Source organism: Triticum aestivum, chromosome 7D (assembly GCF_018294505.1).
Source record: "Triticum aestivum cultivar Chinese Spring chromosome 7D, IWGSC CS RefSeq v2.1, whole genome shotgun sequence".
NCBI lineage: Eukaryota > Viridiplantae > Streptophyta > Magnoliopsida > Poales > Poaceae > Triticum > Triticum aestivum.
In genome coordinates, this window is record NC_057814.1 from 274,231,067 (window position 1) to 274,250,733 (window position 19,667).

Genomic DNA, 19,667 nt, shown 5'->3' on the forward strand with positions numbered 1-19,667 from the left:
TTGTAGAGGTGCCAGAGCTCGGTTTTGAAATAGAGATAAATAATATTTTGAGTGGCATACTTTCATTGTCAACATAACAACCGAGAGATCTCGATATCTTCCATGCTACACACATTATAGGCGGTTCCCAAGCAGAATGGTAAAGTTTATACTCCCCCGCCACCAACAAGCATCAATCCATGGCTTGCCCGAAACAACGGGTGCCTCCAACTAACAACAGTCCTGGGGGAGTTTTGTTTGCAATTATTTTGATTTGGTTTGAGCATGGGACAGTGCATCCCGGTGACCAGCCATTCTCTCGTGAATGAGGAGCGGAGTCCACTCCTCTTGAGAATAACCCGCCTAGCATGGAAGATACAGACAACCCTAGTTGATACATGAGCTATTCGAGCATACAAAACAGAATTTCATTTGAAGGTTTAGAGTTTGGCACATACAAATTTACTTGGAATGGCAGGTAGATACCGCATATAGGAATGTATGGTGGAGTCACATGGAATAACTTTGGGGTTTATGGAAGTGGATGCACAAGCAGTATTCACACAAGTGAAGGATAGAAAGAGACTGGGAAGCGACCAACTAGAGAGCGATAACAGTCATGAACATGCATTAAAATTAATCAACACTAAGTGCAAGCATGAGTAGGATATAATTCACCATGAACATAAATATCGCGGAGGCTATGTTGATTTTGTTTCAACTACATGCGTGAACACGTGCCAAGTCAAGCCACTCGAATAGTTCAAAGGAGGATACCACCCTATCATACCACATCACAACCATTTTAATAGCATGTTGGCACGCAAGGTAAACCATTATAAACTCCTAGCAAATTAAGCATGGCATAAGCAACTATAATCTCTAATTGTCATTGCAAACATGTTTCATTCATAATAGGTTGTTCCAGGAACGATGAACTAATCATATTTACAAAAACAAGAGAGGCCGAGTTCATACCAGCTTCTCTCATCTCAATCAGTCCATCATATATCGTCATTATTGCCTTTCACTCGCATGACCGAACGGTGTGGATAATAATAATAATGCACGTGCATTGGACTAAGCTGGAATCTGCAGGCATTTAATACAAGGGAGAAGACAAGGTAATATGGGCTCTTGGTTAAATCAACAATAATGCATATGAGAGCCACTTAACATTTTCATCATGGTCTTCTCCTCTCGACCCCCAAAGAAAAGAAATAAAACTATTTACACGGGAAAGCTCCCAACAAACAAAAGAAGAACGAGAAATATTTTTGGGTTTTCTTTTAATTATTACTACTACAGGCATGAAAAGTAAACTAGCTAAAAGCTACAACTATTTTTTTAATTTTTCTTAAGGTTATTCAAGCACACAAGAAGAAAGCAAGAAAAAGGAAAATAAACTAGCATGGATAGTACAATGAAAAAGTATGATCACCGACAACTGGCATGAGTGTGTGAACATGAATGTAATGTCGGTGAGAAACACATACTCCCCCAAGCTTAGGATCTTGGCCTAAGTTGCTCTATGCCCACGGATCGAAGCTACTCTCTCAAGTGTACTGAGGAGGGTCCTCAGGGTGCCACTGGTTAGCGAGCTCCTCTGGATCCCACCGATAAACAGACTGCCGATAAGGATCAAGTGGTGGCTCCGGCTCAGCTGGAGCAGGTGTCACGCTCAAGTATGCACGAATGGCCTCCGGCAAAATGAGGTACGTGTCTGAAAATATGTTAAACAAGGAGGGCGCAGGCAAAGTAATAATCTCACAATAATTTTAATAAAATATCAAATTATACTTAAGAAGTTTCCTCTTATTTTTAACAATAAAGTCATGTGCTACCATACTCTTATAATCTAGAAAGACAGGGGGCAGCAACTTTTCTTCCTTCTCATAATGCCTAACAGGTATATTAAAGTGTGCAGCAAGGCGCAAAGCAAAGATGCCACCGAAGATGGGGCCCTTTGTACAGTTCAGACTTAATCGTTAAGCAATAATAGTGCCTAAACTGAAAGTTGTATCACGAAACAATGCATGGCGCAAAATAACAATATCAGGAGCACTAAGATTTCCACTGTTCCCGCGCCCAATCAAGCATCTACTAGCAAATATTGCAAAGTAACGTAGAACAGGAAAATGTAAGCTAGTAATTCTTGCACCTGAAACTTTCCTCGTTTCCCCTACAACAATTTCATTAATAAATCCCTCCACATCATTACGGTGTGGTTCCTCTATGCTGCCCTCAAAAGGTATCTTGCATACACGACAAAAATCATATAGGGGCATTTCCTTAACTTCATCATATAAATGAAACTCCACTAAAGGTGGTGATTTCTTAGCATGAAAGTAAAAAATTTGCACGAAAATATTAGTGAGTAGGAGATACTGTTCGCGCTGGTCGCGGAGGAAGTCGGTGAGGCCTGCATTCTCAGCCAAGTGGTAAAAATCATCATAAATTCCAGCGGCTCTCAAGAACTCATCACAAGGCCATTCACACGGCCGAACCTTCGCGGTGCGAGGAAGATTATATTTGGGCTTCTTATTCTCTTCACTTTGCTTATCCTTCGAGCTTCGGCTCGAAGAGCCTCTCAACAATCACTTCATCATTTTCTTTCTCTGAAAATTTCTGAAATTTTTAGTGACTCAAACTAAAAGTGAACAAAACTCAACAAGATTGATAGCAACTACTCCCACAAGTGCCTAGAGGCTATATCATGCATTAGAACTACTTGGGACCAAATAAATTTGGCATGCAAGCTCAAGAACCGGGTCACCTAAGCAGCAAAATTTTGCAATAAATAAAGCACTAGAACAAAAACTAATTGGACCATTGGAGGAGTCACATACCGAAGAACAATCCCACAAAGCAGTTTTGTGAATGGAGCTTTGAGCAAGGAGATCGAAAATCGCAGCAAAACGAGCTAGAACACAAGTTTGAGATGTGTGGTGATTTTTTCTGGAGGAAGACGAAGTGTGTGGGTGCTGGAATAAGTGGAGGGGGGCCACGTGGGGCCCACGAGGCAGGGGGCGCGCCCTGGACCCTCGTGGCCAGGTGGTTGCCCCCTCTGATGTGTTCTCAGTTCCCAATATTCTTAAATATTCTACAAAAAATCATATTTCAATTTCAGGGCATTTGGAGAACTTTTATTTTCAGGGTATTTTTTTATTGCACGGATAATTCAGAAAACAGACAGAAAATGCTATTTTTTCTTTATTTAATCTAAATAAAATAAAGTAAAAGGAGGGTACAGAGAGTTGTGCTTTCTAACTTCATCCACCTCATGCTCATCAAAAGGAATCCACTAACAAGGAAATCTTGTTAACAAACTCATTCCGAATTGCATGAAACCGGAGAATTTTCGAATAGCACTAGGTTACCTCAACGGGGATATGCACGTCCCCAATAATAAGAATATCATATTTCTTCTTGACTGTAGGAAGAGGAAATTCAAAACTTTCAATAGTAATAGTTGGAATTTTCCAATAGAATTGATACTGTGGACTTGAGGTTGTTTCCTCGGAAAATGTATCGTATGCTCATTACCATTAACGTGAAAAGTGACATTGCCTTTGTTGCAATCAATAACAGCCCCTGCAGTATTCAAAAATGGTCTACCAAGGATAATCGACATACTATCATCCTCGGGAATATCAAGAATAACAAAGTCCGTTAAAATTGTAACATTTGCAACCACAACAGGCACATCCTCACAAATGCCGACAGGTATAGCAGTTGATTTATCGGTGATTTGCAAAGATATTTAGTAGGTGTCAACTTATTCAAATCAAGTCTACGATATAAAGAGAGAGGCATAACACTAACACCGGCTCCAGGATCACATAAGGCAGTTTTAACATAGTTTCTTTTAATGGAGCATGGTATAGTTGGTACTCCTGGATCTCCAAGTTTCTTTGGTATTCCACCCTTAAAAGTATAATTAGCAAGCATGTGGAAATTTTAGCTTCCGGTATCTTTATTTTATTTGTAACAATATCTTTCATATACTTAGCATAAGGATTCATTTTAAGCATATCAGTCAAACGCATACGCAAAAAGATAGGTCTAATCATTTCAGCAAAGCGCTCAAAATCCTCATCATCCTTTTTCTTGGATGGTTTAGGAGGAAAAGGCATGGGTTTCTGGACCCATGGTTCTCTTTCTTTACCGTGCTTCCTAGCAACAAAGTCTCTCTTATCATAACGTTGATTCTTTGATTGTGGGTTATCGAGATCAACAGCAGGTTCAATCTCTACATCATTGTCATTACTAGGTTGAGCATCATCATGAACATCATCATTAATATTATCACTAGGTTCATGTTCATTACCAGATTGTGTTTCAGCATCATAAATAGAAATATCATTGGGATTCTCAGGTGTGTCAACAACAGGTTCACTAGAGGCATGCAAAGTCCTATCATTTTTCTTTTTCTTCCTCTTGGAAGGACTAGGTGTATCAACATTAGTTCTCTAAGAATCTTTCTCTACTCTCTTAGGGTGGCCTTCAGGATACAAAGGTTCCTGAGTCATTTTACCCCCTCTAGTCATAACTCTAACAACATTATCATTTTTCTTCTTATTTAATTCATTGAGCAAATCATTTTGAGCTTTAAGCACTTGTTCTACTTGAGTGGTAACCATAGAAGCATGTTTACTAATGAGTTTAAGTTCACCTTTGACTCTAGACATATAATCACTCAAGTGTTCAATCATATAAGCATTACGTTTCAATTGTCTACCAACATAAGCATTGAAGTTTTCTTGTTTAACAATAAAATTATCAAACTCATCTAAGCATTGGCTCGCAGACTTATAACGAGGAATATCACCTTCATCAAACCTATAGAGAGAATTTACCTTTACTACCTGTGTCGGGTTATCAAGACCATGTATTTCTTCAATAGGTGGTAAATTCTTAACATCTTCAGCTTTAATACCTTTTTCTTTCATAGATTTCTTTGCCTCTTGCATATCTTCAGGACTGAGAAATAGAATACCCCTTTTCTTCGGAGTTGGCTGAGGAGTTGGTTCAGGAAGTGTCCAATTATTCTCATTACTCAACATATTATTCAATAGCAATTCAGCTTGATCAACAGTTCTTTCCCTGAAAACACAACCAGCACAACTATCCAGGTGGTCTCTGGGAGCATCGATTAGTCCATTATAAAAGATATCAAGTATTTCATTTTTCTTGAGAGGATGATCAGGCAAAGCATTAAGTAATTGGAGAAGCCTCCCCCAAGCTTGTGGGAGACTCTCTTCTTCAATTTGCACAAAATTATATATTTCCCTTAAGGCAGCTTGTTTCTTATGAGCGGGGAAATATTTAGCAGAGAAGTAATAAATCATATCCTCGGGATTACGCACACAACCAGGATCAAGAGAATTAAACCATGTTTTAGCGTCACCCTTTAATGAGAACGGAAATAATTTCAGGATATAGTAGTAACGAATTTTTTCCTCATGAGTGAATAGGGTGGCTATATCATTTAATTTAGTAAGATGTGCCACCACAGTTTCAGATTCATAGCCATGAAAAGGATCAGATTCAACGAAGGTAATTATCTCAGGATCGACAGAGAAATCATAATCCTTATAAGTAATACAGATAGGTGAAGTAGCAAAAGCAGGGTCATATTTCAGTCTAGCATTCAAAGACTTTTCTTTCAGCTTAGCTAATAATTTCTTAAGATCATATCTATCATTGCAAGCAAGAAAATCTCTAGCAGTTTCTTCATCCATAACACAACCCTCAGGCACAACAGGCAATTCATATCTAGGGGGAGAATCTTCATCATCACTTTCATCAATATTATCAGTTTCAATAATTTCATTCTCTCTAGCCCTAGCAAGTTGTTCATCAAGAAATTCACCGAGTGGCACAGTATTATCAAGCATAGAAGTAGTTTCATCATAAGTATCATGCATAGCAGAAGTGGCATCATCAATAATATGCCACATATCAGAATTAATAGCAGAAGCAGGTTTAGGTGTCGCAAGTTTACTCAAAACAAAAGGAGAATCAAGTGCAGAGCTAGATGGCAGTTCCTTACCTCCCCTCGTAGTTGACGGATAAATCTTGGTTTTCTCGTCTTTCAAGTTCCTCATAGTGATCAACAGATATAAATCCCAAGTGACTCAAAGAATAGAGCTATGCTCCCCGGCAATGGCGCCAGAAAATATTCTTGATAACCCACAAGTATAGGGGATCGCAACAGTTTTCGAGGGTAGAGTATTCAACCCAAATTTATTGATTCGACACAAGGGGAGCCAAAGAATATTCTCAAGTATTAGCAGGTGAGTTGTCGATTCAACCACACCTGAAAGACTTAATATCTGTAGCAAAGTATTTAGTAGCAAAGCAGTATGGAAGTAACGTTAACAATGGCAAAGGTAACAGTAACAGTTTTGTAGTAATTGTAACAGTGGCAACGGTAAAGTAACTAAGCAAAGACCAATATGTGAAAAGCTCATAGGCATTGGATCAGTGCTGGATAATTATGTCGGATGCGATTCCTCATGCAACAGTTATAACCTAGGGTGACACAGAACTAGCTCCAGTTCATCAATGTAATGTAGGCATGTATTCCAAATATAGTCATACGTGCTTATGGAAAAGAACTTGCATGACATCTTTTGTCCTACCCTCCCGTGGCAGCGGGGTCCTATTGGAAACTAAGGGATATTAAGGCCTCCTTTTAATAGAGTACCGGACCAAAGCATTAATACTTAGTGAATACATGAACTCCTCAAACTATGGTCATCACCGAGAGTGGTCCCGATTATTGTCACTTCGGGGTTGCCGAATCATAACACATAGTAGGTGACTATTGACTTGCAAGATAGGATCAAGAACTCACATATATTGATGAAAACATAATAGGTTCAGATCTGAATTCATGGCACTCGGGCCCTAGTGACAAGCATTAAGCATAGCAAAGTCATAGCAACATCAATCTCAGAACATAATGGATACTAGGGATCAAACGCTAACAAAACTAACTCGATTACATGATAAATCTCATCCAACCCATCACCGTCCAGCAAGCCTATGATGGGATTATTCACGCATGGCGGTGAGCATCATGAAATTGGTGATGGAGGAAGGTTGATGATGACGACGACGACAGATTCCCCTCTTTGGAGCCCCGAACAGACTCCAGATCAGCCCTCCCGAGAGAGTTTAGGGCTTGGCGGCGGCTCCGTAACGTAAAACGCGATGAATCCTTCTCTCTAATTTTTTCTCCCCGAACGTGAATATATAGAGTTGGAGTTGAGGTCGGCGGAGCCTCAGGGGGCCCACGAGACAGGGGGCGCGCCCAGGGGGTAGGCGCGCCCCCCACCCTCGTGGACAGGGTGTGGCCCCTGGTCTTGATTCTTTCACCAGTATTTTTTATTAATTCCAAAAATATTCTCCGTGAAGTTTCAGGTCATTTCGAGAACTTTTATTTTTGCACAAAAATAACACCATGACAATTTTGCTGAAAACAGCGTCAATCCGCGTTAGTTCCTTTCAAATCGTGCAAGTTAGAGTCCAAAACAAAGGCAAAAGTGTTTGGAAAAGTGGATACGATGGAGACATATCATGTGTCTTTAAGAAGAAACCGATGTGGATGTAAATGTTCAGATCCACAAAGCTTGGCTTGTCGCAAAAGGTTATGGACAAGTTCAAGGAATTGACTACGACGAGACCTACTCGCCGGTAGTGATGCTGAAGTCGGTGAGGATAGTACTAGCTATAGCTGCATATTTAGATTACGAGATATGGCAGATGGATTTTAAAACGGCCTTCCTTCACGGAAATTTAACCGAGGACATGTATCTGATACAACCCAAGGGTTTTGTCGATCCAACTAGTGCTAGTAAGGTATGCAAGCTCAAGAGATCCATTTATAGATTGAGGCAAGCATCTCGGAGTTGGAACATTCATTTTGATGAGGTCGTCACTGGTCTCGGTTTCATCAAAAGCGAAGAGGACGCTTGTTTATACAAGTAGTTAAGTGGGAGCTCGATAGTGTTTTTGATCTTGTATGTGGATGACATATTCTTGATCGGAAATGATGTTTCGATGCTGAACTTGGTCAAGGAATCATTAAATGGCAAGTTTTCCATGAAGGACCTGGGTGAAGAAGTTTACATTTTAGGCATCAAGATCTATAGAGATAGATCAAGGAGGCTGCTCGGCCTAAGCCAGAGCACGTACATAGATAATGTGTTGAAGCGGTTCAACATGAGTGAGGCGAAGAAAGGGTTCTTGCCACTCTCACATGGTATAAGTCTAAGAGAGACTTAGAGTCCTTCGACATCTACTGAGCGAAGAAGGATGAATAGGATTCCATATGCCTCGGCAATCGGATCCATCCTGTATGCCATGATATGTACAAGGCCAGATGTTTCTTTTGCAATAAGCCTAACAAGTAGATACCAGGCCAACTCCGGTGAGAGTCACTGGGTGACAGTGAAGAATATTCTAAAGTACCTAAAAGGGACTAAGGAAATGTTTCTAGTTCATGGAGGTGAGGAGGATCTCGTCGTACAGGGTTACGCCGACGCTAGTTTCCAAACCGACAGAGATGATTGTCGATCACAGTCCGGATTCATGTACATCATGAATGGAGGAGTAGTGAGCTGGACGAGTTCCAAGCAAGATAAGGTGGCCGATTCTACCATAGAAGCCGAATACATTGCCGCTTGTGAACTTTCTGGATGATCATGGTATTTTCCCAGCCTTGGTAAAACCATTGGACCTTTGTTGTGATAATTTTGGTGCCTTTGCACAAGCCAAGGAGCTGAGGAATCACCACAAGACCATACCCATAGATCGGAAATATCACCTGATACGAAAGATCGTAAAGAGTGGTGATGTAGAGTTATGCAGAATTCACACGGATTCAAATGTTGCAGATCCATTGACTAAGCCGCTTCCACAACCCAAGCATGAGGGGAACATTAGAGCTATGGGCATTCGATGTCTATTTGATTGACTCTAGTGCAAGTGGGACACTGTTGGAGATATGCCCTAGAGGCAATCATGTATGATGATATTTCCCATGTGTTTATGAATAAAGATAGTCCTTGGATGTTATCAGTGATGTCTATCAACAAGTACGTGACTTGTTTGTGGGACTCTAGATTGTATGATGACTGTCCTAAAAGGTCCCTAGTCGATAGGGTTGTGTGGATGCGCAACCGACTAGACTAGCATATGACACGGTTGATGGCTCGGTCTCACTAGCCATGCAGCATTGGATGGTAGCTGTATAATATGAACTCGGAAGGACCTGATCGGATTCGACATAGTCATATCCGAGTCGAGATAAGGTCTGCACTAGTGCAGAGACATGCTATACAAACGTTTTTTACCCCCTTTCCGTGATGGAGTTTTAAACCGTCGCCTAGTGAGTGTGTGCGATAGGGTGGTCCTTCCCACACGACCCAGAAACCGTCGGGGATAGGCCCTCCGACCACATAGGCGGGGGCAAAATGAGCTTGTGTGCGATCGGGCGAGGCATCAAAACCCAATCGTTTCCGTTCGTATGTACATCCCACACAGTGAATCCCAGAAAAAAATTCTGTTCGTATGTATATCACACATAGTTTTTTGTGTGGAAACATCTATGCAAGATGGCCTAACGCGAACAGTTCTCTGCCAGAAGCCGTGTGAGATTGTTAGTTGATCCAACACACCTACTTTCTAGAAACCGTGTGGGTTGTTTGAGTTCATCACTATAGGGTAACACAGCAGAAAACAAAAATTTCTGACCTACGCACCAGCCTAGGACCACTAAACTAATTTTCAACGTGTTCCGAAACAATTCCGGATTAGTGATTTTCATCTGCGAAAAGCATCTGAAGTGGTTCCGGCAGCTCCAGAGCATTTCCAGCTTTTATCCCGGAAAATTCCTGAAAGTTTCCAGAATGACTCTGGCACCCTCCAAGAATTATCAGCCATGTGCCGAAACCAATTTGACTTAATAGTATATCCCGAAACAACTTTTTGGTTTCACTAAAACTCATCCGATGACCTCTCTCTGCGGAACTTTTCCGCTGTCCGAAACTTTTACGGTGTCTGAAACTTTTTTGGTGATTTTCTCTCAGACTCCCTGTTTAGTATTCAACATATAGATGACCATTAAGCATGTGACCCTATAGGTTCGGTGAAGTATAGACATGACCCGGAACCCCTTCCGATCAATGATCAACATCGGAGCCATGGACACCCATATTGACCCCTATACCCACACGAATAAATATTCGAGTGAACCTCCAGTTGCAGTGAGCTATTCCTGTTGCTTCGCGATATCTCACAAACACCCGAGTGAGATTTATTGCATCCCCGTGGACAAACAATTTGTCCACCATGCAAGTTACCTTGTTACTAGTTTTGTTCTCTTTTCTCGTTTCTGTGTTTTGGCATCCCCGTGTTCAAATCACAAGGTGTCTGGCCAGACGATTATGGATACCGTAACACCGAGAGGGCCCGAGAATATCTCTCCATTGTTGGAGGGGCAAATCCCAATCTTGAGCTATCAAGTTACTTGACATACTTTTCCATTAACCCGTAAGGTGCCGTAATAGCCACCCATTTACGAATGACTTTAACAAACCCCAAAGTTCATGAAGCAAGCATGAAGAAACTCGATACTCTCATGGTCTAAGGAATCATGCAAACGTTAACCATCTCTGTGTTATGTACCATTAACTTGTGACGAATGAATCTCATAGCATAACATCAATCCGGGTCGATTCAACACAAATGTTCTCTTAACATTGTGCCCTCAAAGTTGCTGGCATAAACATGCCCATGATCAGGAAAACAGAGCCATCATGCAACACTTGAGCTAGTCTTAGAGGCCAGACTAGGAACACTTCTTACCGTTTATTATTCCACACGTGCATATGAGTCTCCCTCCGAGCCTCGTGGATATTGCAGACTCGAGAATCATTGCAGTTATAGCATGGAACATAAACATAATTATGAACTTGGAGATAAATAATATCATTTATTATTGCCTCTAGGGCATATCTCCTACAAACTCCCACTTGCACTAGAGTCAATAATCTAGTTAATGCTAATGCACTTTACACCTATGGCATACCGGTGTAAAAAATGCTTCACATGTGGTATAGCCTGATGTCCATCGGATCTGACAACTTCAGCTCCGTGTGTATCTCTGCATATCCTTGCGTTTTCACGCTTTCACAAAATTCATATTTTGTGCAGACATGGCTTTGTATATATGTGAATCATTGGTCGAAACCTGATTCCTCAGACTCAGTTATGGAGCAACTATCTGCAATAGTGTCCCATTGACCAAAGCCTTCTTGGAACCATACAAAGTTCATGAATGAACTATATGATTCAACATCTTTGTCTTTGTCGCTTCTAAAGCGGCAACATACTTCACCTCTGTTATAGAATTCACCACAGTAACTTGTTTGGAACAATTTCCAACTAACTGCACCACCATATTATGTGTTACACAAAACCCTCAATTTAAATCGAAAATCGCATGGAGAAATGATGAAGACTGTATCGATGTAACCTTTTACAACGAACTCTTCATGATCTCCACTTGCAAGAAAACATGTCATCAGTGCTACTTTAGTACTCAATGATTTTTTCACTGTTGTCCCATGATTAGTACTTTTGATCACTTTGGTATCTATACTCGCAATAGCTTGGGAGTATTGGACATATCTGGTTGTTTTACATACCATGGAATACATGATTAATCCAAACACAGGAGTGTGTGGAATCTCCATCATGTATTTTGCTCATCAGTGTTTTGGGACACTGATTCTTGCAAAAACTCTTTCCATGTGACTTCGGCAAGAGTCACTCCTTGTCGTTCTTAGCGCTAAACGGTTTTAGCATCTTGTCAATATGTATTTTTGCTCAGCCCTATTAGGTAAATCTATCTCCGTAGATCATTATGCCTAATATCAAGGCTATTTAGCTCAAGCACTTCATCGAAAAACTATTTTCAAATGAAGTCCTAATTCGTGTCAAGAAATTTGTTTCCAATTAACAATGTGTCAAGCACACAAGGTTTTCAGAAATATTATTATGCCCCCACTTACTTTCTTAAAACCACAAGCATCTTCGTTACCCATTGATGAAGTCAAACCCCTTTGACCATTCCATCAAAAACGAAGATTCCAACTCCATTTTGCTCTCTTTTGTCCATTGCTGGAACTCTAAAGTTTGTATACTTACTAGCATACTGTGGACTGACAAAATACTTTGGATTGTATCACATACAAGTCCTAGGTTGTATTTCCATTTCATGGAAATTCTTTTGTCATCCATGTTTCATATCTCATGTTTGAAATATGTATTAATCGCTAGTTTAACCCAAACCGAATTTAAGCATTGCTACGGTGAGACAATCTCATTGTAGTCAACTCCTTGAACTTGTTCTTGCAACAAGTCGAGCTTAATGGAAAAAACAGTTTTATCTGTATCAATTTTTAGTCCGATTACAATCCGTTAGACTCCAAGTCTTTCGGAGGGTTTATCAAGATTTAAATCTTGAATCATTTATGGAAACTATATCGGATTATATTGGCATTTAGCCAATTCTGGAGTTAGGGCCCATCAACGCTTCCTTGTGTATCATAGGTATACTGTTGTCTAACAACAATATCTCATTTGTGCACCTGAGAGGTTTGCACGAGCTTTGCCTACCTTGTTCAGCTGCAAGTTCGACCGAAGTCCATACATCTCATGTAGAGGCTTCCATATCAGTCGCAGTAGGAAACTCTGGAATCACTTTCAAGGTTCCTTTCCTTTGACCTGATGATGAAGATACTTGTTATCTCGTCAAATTGCACTGTCCTCCCACTTACCCTTTTGCAAGAACTATTCTCTTTAAAAGCATACCGTTTTGTGGCAAAAATCCTTTGCCTCGGTATAGTGGTGGGGAATACCCAATGACTTGGGATAACTTACAAAGTAGCACTTGTCTGATTTGGAATAGGTTTGTAACCTTTTAGACAAGCCCCATATTCCGAATGTTAAGAAAAGATATAACATGGTTGGGTCTACCATACCATGCCGTCATTTCAACAGACTTGATGGAGCTCTTTTAAGTGTAAAAACCGCAGTCTCTAAAGCATTACTCTTTAAAAGTGATAATGGCAAATTTATTTATGTCATCTTTGATCTTACCATGTCATAAATGGTTTGATTACATCTTCACAGACATTCCACTCATAGTGGTGTTCCAGGAGGTGTAAGTTAGGAAACTCTTTTCACAACTCATCAGACATTCGCTAAACTTGTAACTCAGATATTCCTTTCTGCAATCAAATTGTAGAAACATAATTTCCTTGTTACAATAACTTCTACTTCATTTTTGAAAACCTTTCAAATGATTTCAAAAGATCCAGACTTATGTCTTATCAAGCAAATATCCATATATCTACTTGATTCATTTCTGAAGATAGATTAATCCACTACTTGCAACAACATTTATTGAACTACACACATCAAAATGATGATCACCAATAAGTTTGTTGCTCGTTCCTTATGGCGTGTGAACGGTATTTCAGTCAATTCACTTTTCGAAGGAAAGTTGCAAGTGTCAGATGATTCAAAATCAAACAACTTCAAAATCCATCATAATGGAATTTTTCCATGCAGGTTTCTCCAATGTGACCAAATGTAGTGCCACATATGTGTGGTATTCTCATAGTCTTGCGACATTTAGCGTCAGTGTTATGGATGTATAATTTTACCATCAATATTCATAACATACATCCCATCTTGGATGGAAGCATGGCCCTTCATGTTATTCAGAATACTGAACAACAATTGTTCTTTTATGAACAACCCTTTTGCAATAAACATTGTGCAATGGGCTAGAGTGTATGAAACTCTAAAATGAATTATGGAAGTAAACACAGAGGTAATACATTAATATCATTATTCATAACATACATCTCATTCATAATGAAAGTATGGCCCTTATGTTTATTCATAATACTGAACATCAAAAGTTCTCTTATGAACAACCTTCTTGCAAGATACCTTATGCAAAGGGCTAGAGTGTGAGAAACTCTAAAATGAATTATGAATGAAAATACATAGGTAATACACTAATGGAAGGTATATGTGACTCCCCGATTTGACCGTACACTAATCATGCACGCAAATGTGTACGATCAAGATCAGGGACTCACGGGAAGATATCACAACACAACTCTACAACATAAATAAGTCATTCAAGCATCATAATACAAGCCAGGGGCCTCGAGGGCTCGAATACAATTGCTTGATCATAGACGAGTCAGCGGAAGCAACAATATCTGAGTACAGACACAAGTTAAACAAGTTTGCCATAAGAAGGCTAGCAAAAAAGTAGCAACGATCGAAAAGGCAAGGCGTCCTGCCTGGGACCTCCTAACTACTCCTCGAAGCCGAACTCCACGTAGAATCATCCTCGGGATCTCTAGCTCCTGGACTCCAGCATCTGGTTGCGACAATCAGGTATAGAAAGGGGAAAAGAGGGACAAAAGCAACCGTGAGTACTCATCCAAAGTACTCGCAAGCAAGGAGCTACACTACATATGCATGTGTATAAGTGTAAAGGGGCCATATCAGTGGGCTGAACTGCAGAATGCCAGAATAAGAGGGGATAGCTAATCCTGTCGAAGACTACGCTTCTGGCAGCCTCCATCTTGCAGCATGTAGAAGAGAGTAGATTGAAGTCCTCCAAGTAGCATCGCATAGCATAATCCTACCCGGCGATCCCCTCCTCGTCGCCCTGTTAGAGAGCGATCACCGAGTTGTATCTGGCACTTGGAAGGGTGTATTTTATTCAGTATCCGGTTCTAGTTGTCATAAGGTCAAGGTACAACTCCGGGTCGTCCTTTTACCGAGGGACATGGCTATTCGAATAGATAAACTTCCCTGCAGGGGTGCACCACATAACCCAACACGCTCGATCCCATTTGGCCGGACACACTTTTCTGGGTCATGCCCGGCCTCGTAAGATCAACGCGTCGCAGCCCCACCTAGGCACAACAGAGAGGTAAGCACGCCAGTCTAACCCTATGCGCGCAGGGGTCTGGGCCCATCGCCCATTGCACACCTGCACGTTGCGTACGCGGCCGGAAGTAGACCTAGCCTAGTGGCGTTCCAGTCCAATCCGGCGCGCGCCACTCAGTCGCTGACGTCACGAAGGCTTCGGCTGATACCACGACGCCGGGATACCCATAACTACTCCCGCGTAGATGGTTAGTGCGTATAAACCAAATGGCAAGACTCAGATCAAATACCCAGAACTCGTTAAGCGTGTTAAGTATCCGCGAACGCCGACCAGGGCCAGGCCCACCTCTCTCCTGGGTGGTCTCAACCTGCCCTCTCGCTCCGCCACAAAGCAACAGTCGGGGGCCGTCAGGAACCCAGGCCCACCTCTACCGGGGTGGAGCCACCTGTCCTTTCAGCCCCCTCATCAGAATCACTTGCGGGTACTCAACGAGCCGACCCGACTTTAGTCACCACATGTGTCATGTATATAATGCATATAGTATATACCCGTGATCACCTCCCAAAGTGATCACGGCCCAGTAGTATAGCATGGCAGACGGACAAGAGTGTAGGGCCACTGATGGAACACTAGCATCCTATACTAAGCAGTAGGATAGCAGGTAAGGGTAACAACTGTAGCAACAATGATAGGCTATGCATCAGGATAGGATTAACGGAAAGCAGTAACATGCTACACTACTCTAATGCAAGCAGTATAGAGAAGAATAGGCGATATCTGGTGATCAAGGGGGGCTTGCCTGGTTGCTCAGACAAGAAGGAGGGGTCGTCTTCGATGTAGTCGAACACACGAACATCGGCAGCGGTCTCGGAGTCTACCAGAAAGAAGTAACGGAGGGGGAACACAATAAATAATAGAGCAATCAAATGTAAAACAAAGCAAGACGCGGCGATACGTTGTGCTAGGGGTGACCTAACGTAGGGATAGGTGATACCGGCGAAAGGGGAAACATCCGGGAAAGTATCCCCGGTGTTTCGCGTTTTCGGACAGATGAACCGGAGGTGAAATGTTATAGGTTTGCTATGCTACGGATGTGTGGCGGACGAACGGGCTGCGTAGCCGGATTCGTCTCGTCGTTCTGAGCAACTTTCATGTAGAAAACTTTTTCATCCGAGCTACGGATATTTTTCTATGATTTTCCAAAGTTTTAAACAATTTTTGAAATTATTAAATATTTCGAAATTAATTAGATAAAGCTATGGGTACACAGAAGTGTACCCAGCACTATGTACATGTGGCTTACAGGTGGGTCCACCGGGACCAGTTGACCATAGTCAATAGTCCTAGTCAGCAGTCAATTGAGTTGACTGTTGACTAGTCAAATATGACAGGCGGGGCCCCATTGTCATTGCCTGCCTATTTAACTACTAGGATTAGCTTAAACTAACTAAGTAGCTAACAGGTTAATTAACATGATTAATTGGTTAATTAATTTAACTATTTTTTTATTCTGTTATTATTTATTTATTTTAATTATTTAATTTAATTTTTTTTAATTCGTTTAATTTTCTTAAACGTTTTGGGGCTGGTCCCACGTGCAGTGGCACACAGGCCATAGCAGGTGTGGGTGCTGGATCAGGGCGTGGCCAGTAGGCGGGGTGGTGTTGGGTGCGGGGCCGCACCCACGGCGAGGCGCACCGGCAGGCCACGGGCACCACAGCGCGGCAAGGGCCAGCAACTGGGGAAGGCAGCGGGCGATGAGCGGGGCATGGCTGCGAGCGTGCGGGAGCGCGCCCATGGGCGTGGGCGGCTGCGGTGAGCGCGAGCTCCAGTGAGCTCGGCCACGGCGACGTACGGCGTCAACGGCGACGGATCCACGCGAAGGAGGAGGGGGATCGACGGAGGGCTCACCAGCCCTGTAGTGGTGCAAACGCGTGCTCGGGGAGGGCCGTAGTCACGGGGGACGGCACGCGCCGGCGACGGGGACGGCGAGGCGGCGACGTCCAGCTCGGGGGGGGGGGGAGTTGCGCGAGGGAGAGGCAGGGACGGCGCGGTCCGGTGCGACGGGGGGGGGGGGTTGGGGCGAGGTGGAGGCGGGACGCGCCGGGCGGCGGCGTCGCGACGTCGGGGCTCCCAGATCGGGAGAGGGGGGAGGCGAGGAGGACGGCGGTGGGGCGGCGCAGGCGAGGAGGCGCCTGGCGAAGACGGCGTCGTGGTGATGGCGACGTAGCTCGAGGGGGGCCAGCGGGGAAGAAGCGATGGGGCGGCGCCGGCGAGGTCCAGCGAGTGCCTGGCGTCGCCGGGGCGGCGGGGTAGGTAGCGGGGCGGCGCGGTCGTTGCCCCGATCCAGATGGGATCGGGGAGTGGGGGAGCGAGGGAGTGGGGAGGTGGGGGGGATTATGCAGGGGCGCGGCTGGGCCAGCCCATTGGCCTGGTGCCCTGCTGGGCCGAACGGCCCAGGGGAGGGTCTTGCTTCGTATTTTTTATTGCTTTGTTTTGTTTTTGTTTTACTTTTTCTTATTTTTCTTTTTTGTTTTCTTTTAGTTCCTCTTTTATTTTAGTTTTATAAAAATTATCACTAGCACATAAATTAATACTTTTAAATATACTATTGCCACATTAATTCCCAACTCAAATTAAAATAGTTTAATATTTTGTAAAATTCACAAGGTGTTGAGGATATAGACCTTAGAGTCACCCGCCAGGAGGGGCCGGGTTACTCATATGGTCACTGCCAGAAGCCCGGCGCCAAGCTTAAAGACGGTGGGCCAAAGATGGGCTTAAGACCCGGATATGGCTTAAGGCCCGTAGTTACAATCATTATTATGATAGAACTTGTAGTGTAAGGCAAGAATAGTTAAGAGTCCGAGCCGGACACTCTTATGAGCCGGCCGGGACTCTGAGAACTGCTGGGCGTCAGCCTCCCTATATAAAGGGAGGACCCGGCAGCGGTTTAGGGACAAGAACGATTTCATCGAGAGCCGGGCATAGCAGTTTAGCTCCCTGGTGATCGTAACCCTAATCAATACCACCTCAAATTGGACGTAGGCTTTTACCTTCACCGTAAGGGGCCGAACCAGTATAAACCCTTGTGTTCCTTGTCCCACTTAACCCCTTCAAGCTTCCTAGTTGCAATGGCTCCACGATTAAGTCCTAGCTCGAGGACATCTGCCGTGACAATTCCACGACAGTTGGCGCCCACCGTGGGGAAAACGCATGGTGGATTTGAGTTCTTGAAGGGCAGCTTCGAAGGGCTCAAGGGATACGCTGTGGGCCGAATGACCAAGAGTCGTCGCGGCAAGCTCTACATCGACGATGCAAACTGGGGCCCCGACGCCGGCTCAATTGAGTACGGGTACCGGGTCCCCTTCGGCGGAATTCATGTTTACATTGGCAAGATTGGTGAGCCGGGCCCTGAGCCGGATCTCTGCGCCGATCTCATCGAAACGGCTCAGCGTGCACGACCCGCCCGGGCCCGGCCTGCCTTAAGGCGCGCTTTTGTGGGATGTATCCATGGAGGGCCCTCTGATCCGTCTGGGTCTGGTGATGAGGCGGCCGCCGGCTCTGACGGCGAGTCGGCCACCGATGAGTCAAACTCGTTGTATCAACTTCAAGATGGCAGGCTCATGGGTTGTTCCGATGGTGACAGCATTCCGGACCCGTTTGAGCCGCCAAGTCAGGTTGGAGTCTTTATGGCTGGCGCGCAGCCTATTCAGAACCCCGCTGCTGGAGCGGGAAACCTGGTGCCTTCTCCGGCTCAGGTGCTGATGGATCTCACGGACAAGATGACGGCCCTGTTAACCGCCACGGTTGACCCGGCGGATCAAGCTCAGCATGATGCGGAGGTGGCACAGTTAAAATTGGATCTAGTGAAAGCTAAGGAGGAGCTTGCAGCGGAAGGGATCAGGATGGCTGCAGAGAGGGCGGCTCTCGATGCCCAAACCCAGCTGATCCAGGCGCAGTCCTTCCAACTCACGATGGATCAGAACGCATCCAATGAGGTCATGAGAAGGAGGCATCAAAAGACCCAATCTCGACTCCCTCCGGTTTACGATCCACGCAACCTCTTCAACACGCCAGGTGCAGGGTCTAGTAATCCGCCAGGGGTCATAGTGCCCGGGTCTGGAACCCCTATTCAGCCACGAGTGATGGGGCCTCCCCAGGTGCCCCCTGCCCCGCCTCAGTACCTGCCAATACCCCCGGGTCATTATAATAACCCGCTGGAGAACATGGTCGCTGCGGCAGCACGACTGGCGGCTCTCCCAGTTGACGGCGACTCTCCGACGGCTATTGAAACCCGCCGGGTTAGGGAACTCCTTCAGACAGCACTGGCGCAGCAAGAGGCGTACTCCTACAGCCGGGACAGGATCCACTCGACCCCTCGTCTAGGCCAGAGCCCGAGTTATAGCAGACACATGGTCTCAGCGACCGGCTCAAGTAACGTCCGACGCCATGACCCGCCTCCTGGCCATGGACCGGCTCATAATGGAGCCTTTCACGCAGCAGACCAGGACAGAGCGCGGCAAGAGGCGGAGCAAATGCCTCAATTGACGGCTTACCAGACCCCCCCGGCTTATCCGACAACTTCCGTTGACGTGGGTATCCCTACCAGGACCGGGGGTGTCCCTTGTTTAGTGCCAGCTATCCATAATGAATGTCTACCTAAGGACTTCAAAGGCCCTAGGAAGGT